The sequence below is a fragment of the Adiantum capillus-veneris genome, chromosome 24 (assembly GCF_014529385.1).
Source record: "Adiantum capillus-veneris isolate H3 chromosome 24, ASM1452938v2, whole genome shotgun sequence".
NCBI classification, from domain to species: Eukaryota; Viridiplantae; Streptophyta; class Polypodiopsida; order Polypodiales; family Pteridaceae; genus Adiantum; species Adiantum capillus-veneris.
Window position 1 is genome coordinate 55,344,285 of NC_140954.1, and position 10,166 is coordinate 55,354,450.

The 10,166-nt window shown below is 38.7% G+C and overlaps 1 pseudogene; it reads left to right on the plus strand.

Annotated features, from left to right (window-relative positions):
* Nucleotides 1-2,664: 2,664 nt before the first annotated feature.
* On the plus strand, nt 2,665-8,890 carry LOC147426394 (uncharacterized; annotated as a pseudogene).
* Nucleotides 8,891-10,166: the final 1,276 nt, after the last annotated feature.

Genomic DNA, 10,166 nt, shown 5'->3' on the forward strand with positions numbered 1-10,166 from the left:
TACATGACTGACATGCTTTCCCTTCCAAGCTAGTTACTTGGACAGAAAACTAGATAGTGTCCATGGTGTCTGCCTCCATCCCTCCCTAATTGATGTGTAAGCAAGACAGAGCCTTTCGAGCTTCTATTAGTTACTGAAACTGCCCATAGGGCTACAACCACCTCTTCAAGAGAGGGCTACAACAAACATGATGGGAGACTCTCCCAATGAAAAAACCAGCATATGTACACTAGGGATAAATCAAGAAATGGGGGGAGGGAAAATCCACACAAGTGGTAGGGGTGCCAGCGAAGTACTCCCTGGACCATGGTGTAAAAATTCATTTCAAAGCATTTCATTTAGCTTATGTTGCTTTTCCACATAAAGTAAAGCATTATATTTCATTTCTGCTTATGGCACTTAGGCCTTCTCTGTCAAGAGTCAAGGGATCTGGAGGGTTAGGGTGGGGCGGGGGATTTCAACCCAAGTGCATTGACAAAGAGGTTGATCTTTTTTGCAAATGTTGTGATTTACCGCGAATGTTTATTTCTAATGCTCTAAAAAATATACCTTTGAACAACTTTGGGGAAACCTATAGATGAGAATTTATACAGGTGACTGGCTAACTAAAGCCGAAGGTTTAGGGTCAACTTTGTACTTAATTTCTCTAAATTTTGTAAGTTTTCTCATCTTCTAATATAAAGTTTGGACGTAGCTTTGAAAAGTTGTGGGTGGGATTACACTAAATCGAGGTAGAGGCTAATTTAAGTCCTTGAAGAGTAGGAAATTGCGCCGTTTAAATTCATCATTCCACTTTAGATCCATCATTACCCTAGGCTTCTGTATTAGGTTAAGATACTCTTTATTTGTTTTTGTAAATTGTGGTTGCTTCTATCAAGATGGTATGCATGAGAGAGATAGAGAGAAGGAGAGAGTTGTTTGTTCTTATGTAAGTTTTGGCTATCAGTTTAGTTGATAATTAATTCTTCATAGGTTCCTTGCGCATCATTCAAAGTCCATTCAATGGATCCATCTTGTGTTCTTCCTCACGATGCTCGATGCCATATTTTTCAAAACATTTGTAAGGGCTTATTGTAACATGGGGTCTCTTATGTACCATGGCCGGAGAGCTCGTACTTTTTATTTGGCAAGAAAGGCCGAGAAGCACATGTAACAACTATCTATATTGATGACATTACTGCTTGGTATTTAGATTTAGGAATTCTATTAATGAAGAAAGATTTATCTCTTGTAGATTACTACAAGATTTCCTATCTTGGAACCCAAAGTATTTCTCACGATGTTCTCCAATATAGATTCTACCTTTTGTTGAGCCTCTTACCTGCAAGAAAAATTGTTACATGTGTTCTTCCACCATTCTTCCCTGGGGGTGAACCATGCTTTTTGTATCCCTTGGTTACAATGGAGGACTTTTATTGATTTTAGTTTTCTCGTAGTGTTACCCTTATCAACTCTCTATTTTCGTGTGTCAACCTGTTTTTTTCTAACAGCTTTGAGTTCGACTTTGTCTTGGAAGTGCTCTTGCAATTATTTCTGTAGACATTCTTCTAGTGGTTGGGCTTTGGTAACCAAGAGGACTTTTTATCAACATCGACAACAAGACTCTCTAGGGAAGTTTCGTCCCTCAGTAAATAAAAGAACAAGAGTCCAATCGGAGCCCAGCTCTCATGACACAGCTCCATCGAATCATGCTCCCATCATCGAAGCAACACCTTCAACTCTAGAGGCATCCTCTTCCCAAATTGAGAGAGAAGTAAGGAGTGTTGAGAATAAAAGAATAAGAAGAGTCCAATCGGAGCCCAACTCTCATGACACAGCTCCATCAAATCATGCTCCCATCATCGAAGCAACACCTTCAACTCTAGAGGCATCCTCTACCCAAATTGAGAGAGAAGTAAGGAGTGTTGAGAAGCTTGATTGGAGCATCCAATGCACTTGCACATTGTATTGTGGAGGAGGTCGTCAAGTGCACTTGTCTACTTACTATCGACATCAAGATCTCATACGTAAATATGAGAGCTTTAAAAAAACTTTTGGCCTATCAAATCTATCTGAAGTTGGTGACATGGATCTTATATCTAATGCCCAACAAGACGTAAAAGCCACTCTTACCTCTTTGGAGCTACCTTGTGAGGAGGAGCTAGTTAATGATGAGGATCACATGGACATCCATGAGAGTCAGGAGGATGAGTTCTCTACTTTGTTCATGGAGTTAGTGGAGAGAGTAGTAGAGCTTCAAAGTTTGTGGGATGAGCATCGACTACCAATTGGTGTTCAAGATAAAATGTTACGCTTGCTCTTTGGCGGCTTTGGGGGGCCAAGATTCACTCACAATTCTTTCAAAAGAGTTTGGCTAAAATTCTAGTCCAACTTCCATCTACATGGGATGGTGACCTTGGGGGTATTCAAGTTCCAGCATGTTGGGATCAAATGCAAACCATGCTTAAAGGCCTTGGAATGGTTAGTGCTCAGTGCTATCGTATCTACGCAGGAAATCTAGGAGTAAAACATCCACCACAGCTTCTTCAACAAAGCATAGAGGATAACTATGTAGGAGAAATTCCAAGATGTGTATGCAATGCTGGATCCTCTTCTAGGAAGTTTAAGAGGGATTGCTCCAAGTGTTGCGAGAAGTGTCCCATTTGCGAAAAGACAAGAAAGTCTATGCTTTCTTTTGATTATATTCCGATCGGTCCTCAGTTACAGCTTCTGACGAAGAGTAGTACCTATTGTCATGAGTTGCTAAATCTATGGCGTCACAAACATAGATGGGACAACGCATCTGCACTCAACAATGAACAGAGGATCATCGATTTTTGGGATGGAACAAAGTTTCAAGAAGTGAAGGACTTCTGGAATCCAAGTACATCATATGAACTGCCTGTGGTTTGCTCAAATTTAGCATGTAAAAAGTGCTACACCACATTTCCAATATTTAAACGCCATGCAACACTACAAACCGGATGGGATGCTGTGAATGAAGTATATAACTTTATCTGCATTGAGTGCTTCCAGGACATCAAATGTCGCAAGAAAATTGAAGTGGTGAGTTTGACTTCTCTTTTTGAGGTTCCTTTTGCATTCTGCTCATGTGTAATATATGTCATCATTTGGTTAGGGTGATCCTCGCAATATAGCAATTTTACTACATTGGGACGGCTTTCAAACGTCAAAGACAACCCAAAAGAGCTGTGGTGTTGTGGAAATATCGCTGCTTAATGTTGGATGTAGTTCTTCCATAGATGTTTTACCAGTTTTGTTTATTCCACAAAATTGCAAAAAGATTATAAAAAGTTCAGGAGATGTATTTGGAACATTCCTAACTCCATTGGTGGATGAGCTTGAAAGCTTATTTTTGGATGGGATAGATGTATTATATGAGTATCCACTAGAGAGGATTTTCGACAATCCACAAGGGTTTTCCAAGTCTTGCAAGATACGTGCAATGCTCATGATGGTTACCGGCGACCATCCGGCTCAGTGCAAAATAGGTCTACTCAAGAATGGAGGACAAGAGTTTTGTCGGCGTGATAAAGCTCAGTCAACTTTGGTAAGAGATGCCACCAGGCCTGATGGACGATATGTCTATGATGGAAATTGCTACCAGGCAAGATATCCACCACCACAATGAACATTTGAGGAGATGAAATCTGCCTTGGAAGAGGCAAAGCGTTGCTGCACACAAGCAGAGAAGGAAGCTGCATGGAAACAAGCAGGCCTATCAAGCAAGTCCATACTTTGGAGGCTCTCTAACTTGTATGGATTTGATATATCTCTTGATTGTGTGTATGATGTTATGCACACTTTAGCATTAAACGCCTTCAAGAAATATATTGCTCAGTTATTTGAAAGCTCTAACAACGCTCTTAAGAAAGAGATAGATTCAGCAGTGTCTTCACTTACAAAGGATGTGCCCAACACTATCCGCTATGAAAGGTGGCCAAACTCTCCCAGTAACTACTTTGAGTGCTTCAAAGCTGAAGAGAATGAAAAGTTTATTCAATGGTGCCTTCCATATATCCTAAAAACTGTAAATGGTATTTCGCCAGAAATGCATGTTTTGGGAACTCTTTTGGTAGATATAGCTCATAGCTTTTATAACTACAGTAAAGATCATGGTTGGTCCATGGAGGATATTAGAATTATGAAGATACTACTGCAATCTTGGAGAGTTTGAAGGGAAGAGGGATTTGGGGCTAATTCATCGCCTTTAGAGCATATCGTCGGTATATATATTTCTCTAATTTTTGAGAGTTACTTGGTTTTTCTATGTGTGTCAGCATAACTATTTATTGCCATTTTGATTGTAGGTAATGGTGAGCTTCTTGACGATATAATTCCGCATGGGCTACATGATCGTTATTGGTGCTACATATTCGAGCATCTTGTGAAGATCCATAGCACCATAAAGACCAATAATCTCAGCGATGAGGCATCATTCGTCCAATTCTATTTGAGGAAGTTTTTCAAGCCATCCGCTCTGACAATGATGGTCTCTTACCTAATCAAAGATTTTTGAGAGATCTACATTCCTCAATGGGTGGATATTGCAATGTCCCATGTAATGAAGGTCAATTGCATGAGTGTTCTGCACATCATATGGATGGGCTCTTAGTTGTTTCATCGGTGGCCAAGGCAAGATCCCTGTGGAATGCTCTCTTGAAATATGGCCATAGTGCACCTTGTATTGATTGTCTTCTTTTGAAGGGAATTTGTATATCAAGGAAAAGATGCATCTATCGAGAGCCATCAACGGAGGAGTCCATATTTTTAAAGAGGTTTTGGAATATGGAAGAGATCTTTCCAATTGCAGATTTAAAGATATACGAAAAGGTATTGTACCAGAGGAGAAATATACAAAGTTGGCTCCCATGTGTTAGTGAGAGCTGATGATACAAATAGTATGTTAGATAAACGCGGACATTGGAAGGCTTGCATCACCTCTCTTTTCTCAATGCAGTTCAATGGGAAGTCTATGCTTTTCTTTGGAGGAAGATACTACAGACAATGCATCATAGGTGATGATGACTCTGAAAGGTTACTCATTGATGCAATCACAGGAATGAGTGTCCTTGAGAAGACACCAATGCCCTTTACATGGGATTGTATCCAACCTATTTACTCTCTTCTTCATAAATTCATACCAATGTCAGTACCTAAAAGCCAAAAGCTCATTACCTATGAAGTAAAGGACTTGAAGCACAGAGATAGATTGCTTATGGAAGGACAATGTGGGAATGTTCCTTTATGGTTAGAGGAACAAGATATAGTGAGAGTTTCTATGAATAGTGGACTTGAAAAAGTCTTTCAACATGCTGTGGTAAGGGAATTAAATCCTGAGGAAAAATTGGCAAGACTTGCCATCTTGAAGCCTAATGTATATCAAAGAAATACGTGGACGATTCATACAGAAGAAGATCATTGGAGAAGTTGGGATAGCTGTCATATTCTAATTAAAAATTGGACTGTGACAAGACAAAAAAAAGTTACAAAATCTAGTGTGTTTGAACAATGGATACCTATTATGTGGCGATCTCCATGATGTAAGAGGATACCTATTATGTGGTGATCTCCATGATTGCTTATGGAAGGACAATGTGGGAATGTTCCTTTATGGTTAGAGGAACAAGATATAGTGAGAGTTTCTATGAATAGTGGACTTGAAAAAGTCTTTCAACATGCTGTGGTAAGGGAATCAAATCCTGAGGAAAAATTGGCAAGACTTGCCATCTTGAAGCCTAATGTATATCAAAGAAATACGTGGACGATTCATACAGAAGAAGATCATTGGAGAAGTTGGGATAGCTGTCATATTCTAATTAAAAATTGGACTGTGACAAGACAAAAAAAAGTTACAAAATCTAGTGTGTTTGAACAATGGATACCTATTATGTGGCGATCTCCATGATGTAAGAGGATACCTATTATGTGGTGATCTCCATGATTGCTTATGGAAGGACAATGTGGGAATGTTCCTTTATGGTTAGAGGAACAAGATATAGTGAGAGTTTCTATGAATAGTGGACTTGAAAAAGTCTTTCAACATGCTGTGGTAAGGGAATCAAATCCTGAGGAAAAATTGGCAAGACTTGCCATCTTGAAGCCTAATGTATATCAAAGAAATACGTGGACGATATATACAGAAGAAGATCATTGGAGAAGTTGGGATAGCTGTCATATTCTAATTAAAAATTGGACTGTGACAAGACAAAAAAAAGTTACAAAATCTAGTGTGTTTGAACAATGGATACCTATTATGTGGCGATCTCCATGATGTAAGAGGATACCTATTATGTGGTGATCTCCATGATTGCTTATGGAAGGACAATGTGGGAATGTTCCTTTATGGTTAGAGGAACAAGATATAGTGAGAGTTTCTATGAATAGTGGACTTGAAAAAGTCTTTCAACATGCTGTGGTAAGGGAATCAAATCCTGAGGAAAAATTGGCAAGACTTGCCATCTTGAAGCCTAATGTATATCAAAGAAATACGTGGACGATTCATACAGAAGAAGATCATTGGAGAAGTTGGGATAGCTGTCATATTCTAATTAAAAATTGGACTGTGACAAGACAAAAAAAAGTTACAAAATCTAGTGTGTTTGAACAATGGATACCTATTATGTGGCGATCTCCATGATGTATAAGCATTTGTATCTACTATTTTATTCAGGACTCTCTTTAAAGTTGATTCTACACAAAAACTTTCTTTTTTTTTGTGATGTGTAAGAATTTTGATTGAGAACTCTCTAAAATTGATTTTATGTTGTTTTGTTTTAGTTATTTGATTTAAATTTATAAATATTGTACCGTAAATATGATTTTGTTACTTTGTCAGGGCAAGTATGAGTTGCCCACAATCATTGTTACAGCAGCTACTAGGAGGATCTAGTGAAGAGGCTATTAAAACTCTCAATGTGTGGAGAGCAAATTATTCTGGAAATAAGAGGGTAACTTCGGATCCCTCTAGCACCGCTACAATCAGTGATCCACCTAGATATGATCATGTTGTGTATGATCAGATTTTTAGGCCACCACCACCAAAATTGAGAGAGAAAATAAGTTGTATGGTCAAGATTTTCTCTTAAAACAGCATCCTGAGCAATCGCGAGTATTGTATGTCAATTATGGAGAGGTGAGAAAGTGGTTTTCTAAAGGAGAAGCCATTGGCGATCTTCGTAACAACAATGAGCAAAACAATGTAGTTTTGAGGATCATTAAAGAGAAGATAGCAACGCTCAAGGCCATCACAATAGATGGTGTGGCTTATCCATGGAAGAAGGAAGATTTATACACATGGTGTATCAAGTCTTTAGCGGCAAAACGTAAGTGGAGCAAAAAAAAGACAAGCCAAGAGACACTTTGCTCAACCAACTCCATGGTACAGTACTTTATGTTGAGCCTATATTTGTTTTGACATCTTTGCAAGTTTGTTTAATAATATTTAGAATTATAGGTCTTATGTATGGATGATGATAATATAACGATTGAGCACAAGGATGAGAAAGATGATCAAGAAGGAGAGCTTCATGCAACGGTGAGTACATATTCTTCTATGACATGGGTTTTATTTGATTTATTCTATGTTATTCACATTAAACTTCTTTCAGATTGAGAGTTCTCATGTTGATGAGCAAGTGATGAAGTTTGTTATCAATGATAAAGCTGATGATATATCAAATCGTGTAGGTTCTTTTGTGATATGACATTTAAATTATTTATGCTTGCTATGAGGTAGTAATAAGTTTACTTTATTTATGTTTCTTTTTTGTGAATGTAGAAAGATGAGGATGTGTACATTCCTGATATGTCATGGATAGAAGAGGATGATCCAAAAAGTGCTTATGAGGTTCGTTAATCAATCAATCTCTCTCTCTCTCTCTCTCTCTCTCTCTCTCTCTCTCTCTCTCTCTCTCTCTCTGTGTGTGAAGATCATGTTTTCTTTACAATTGTATAGGAGTATCAACATTTTATAAGAGATGAAAGCTCAAAAGCTTCATTGCAAGGAAAAGAGTCACATATAGATCATGAGGGGGGTGGCAATGGTGATAATGTGACGAAAAAGGTTTGATTGTAAAAAACTTATCTTTTGATGAGATTCATGCTATATTTTAGTTATGTAGTGTCTTTATTTATTTTCATTGGTGAAAAAATGAAGGATAAAAGTACAAGCGAGTCTTGTGATGTGGATGACATCGATGCAAACTCTAGGAAAAGCAATCGAAAGAGAAAGGTATACTTAATTTTCTCATTATCTTACTTAGGGTTAGTGTGATGCTCTTCTTAGCATTTTAAGTTATTGAGTCATTTTTATTTTAAAAGGTTACGAGTAAGTTAAAAGATTTGTTAGAAGAAAAAGACAAAGCTTCCAAGGCGGCAAAACATATAAAAAAGGTAATTACTTAGAATTTCATTTAAGAATAGTCTTTGATTGCTTATAAATAACTTTATTACTTCAATGGTATAGGAGTCCTTAAGAGAAGATGGTGGAGAGAAGTCTCTTATGGAAACCAAGGTGTGTTTTAGATCATATGAAGTCTTGCTTGCATTAGTTTTTTAAACATGAGAAAGATATAGCATTTTAGAATCTTACACTTAGCATCATTTTCTTTTGTAAGCAAGAACATTGTCTACTAGAGACAAAGAATTCATTCTAATGAAGTGGCTTCATACTCAAAAAGTGAAAGAGATCTACCAATTGATCAAGCCCACTTACTGTGCTTTGAAGAAGACACATTCATTCTTTGGCAGGAAAGTGAATGACACTATTTCCTCAACAATGTGTGAGGACTTAGTGGCATGGCTCTTAGTTCAAGGAGTAGTGCATATCGATTTTGCAAAGCTAGGTGTTTTAACTTTAAAAGACGTTCATTTGTGTAATGATGATTAAGTATTGTATCTAAATGAACATTCTCAATGGTTGTTGATTTTCAATGTGTATTAGCTTGAGGTCAAATGACTAATATGCTTTATGTTTAGATGAGCACTCTCAATTAACTTCATATCTGAAATTGACAAGTGATCTTGAATTTTCTTGATTCATCTAGAAATTATTTACTAATTGACTTACTAGTTGGATATTGTAGTTGCTATATGGATTACTACTTCTTGCTTTGAAGTTACTAGATGAATTACTATTTCATATATTTGAGTTGTTAGATGTATTGCTAGTTTCATAACACATCTCAAACTAGTAAGTGAGATTGATTTCTTGATTCATCTAGCAATTATCTTACCATATAGCTACGCAATTTACTATATGGTAAAAAAATTACTACTTGAAGCATCCAGGAGTATTCTCACGCTTATTAATTTGCACTTTTGTTAGATGTGTGTATTGAAACTAGTAATATCTAGCAATTATATATTTTTTGCCATATGGTAAGTCGTCCAAAGATCCTTGTGTGAGGAACGGGACCAACTGGAGGGCGTGAGTTGGGGTATGGTAGCACATGAGGGAGGTTGAAGCCCAGCCGGTATTCGGAGCCGCCAATTGGGGGAAGTTGGGCCGTGAAAGGCAGAGAATAGAGGGAGGAGGGCCGCCACGAGATGAGCGCTAAATGAAGGGGGCCGAGAGCTAGTTGAGGGCTGAAGCCCGCAGATGCATGGCAGAGGGAAAGGCGACTGGTGATTTCAAAAGGGGAAGCCGAACCGGCCAGCGCGCTGCATATGAAGGGAGTGATGCCATGGGGAGGTCCGCAGGGCTTCAAAGGTGGAGCATCGAACGCTGCAGAGCGTTTTTTGGTGCCCTTGCAGTGCTACAAGGTATAATGCAGGCTGGAGTCGCAGAGCATGAGGTTTGAGAGGCAGAGGGCCTTGCATTCAGGGACTTCTGAAGGCGCCATCAGAGGAGAGGACCCAAAGCGGCGACGTGACACAGGCGCCAAGAAGCATATGGAGGGCAATGTGTGAAAGGCGAGGAAGGGACAATTAACCAGCATTACGTATAAAGAAGTGAAGGGTCTTGCCATGAACATCAGGGGCGAGGAACAGCATATGAAAAAGCATGAGAGAGCATCCTCCCACACTCATGAAGGAGAGCTATAGGCGGGGAGTCGCATGCTGTGAGCACGGGCTATCCAAACTTGGTGCACCACTGGCTCAAAAGAGGAGACGCTTGGGTGCAACCTATAACTACCGAAGATTGAGAAGCCAGGCGGAGCATT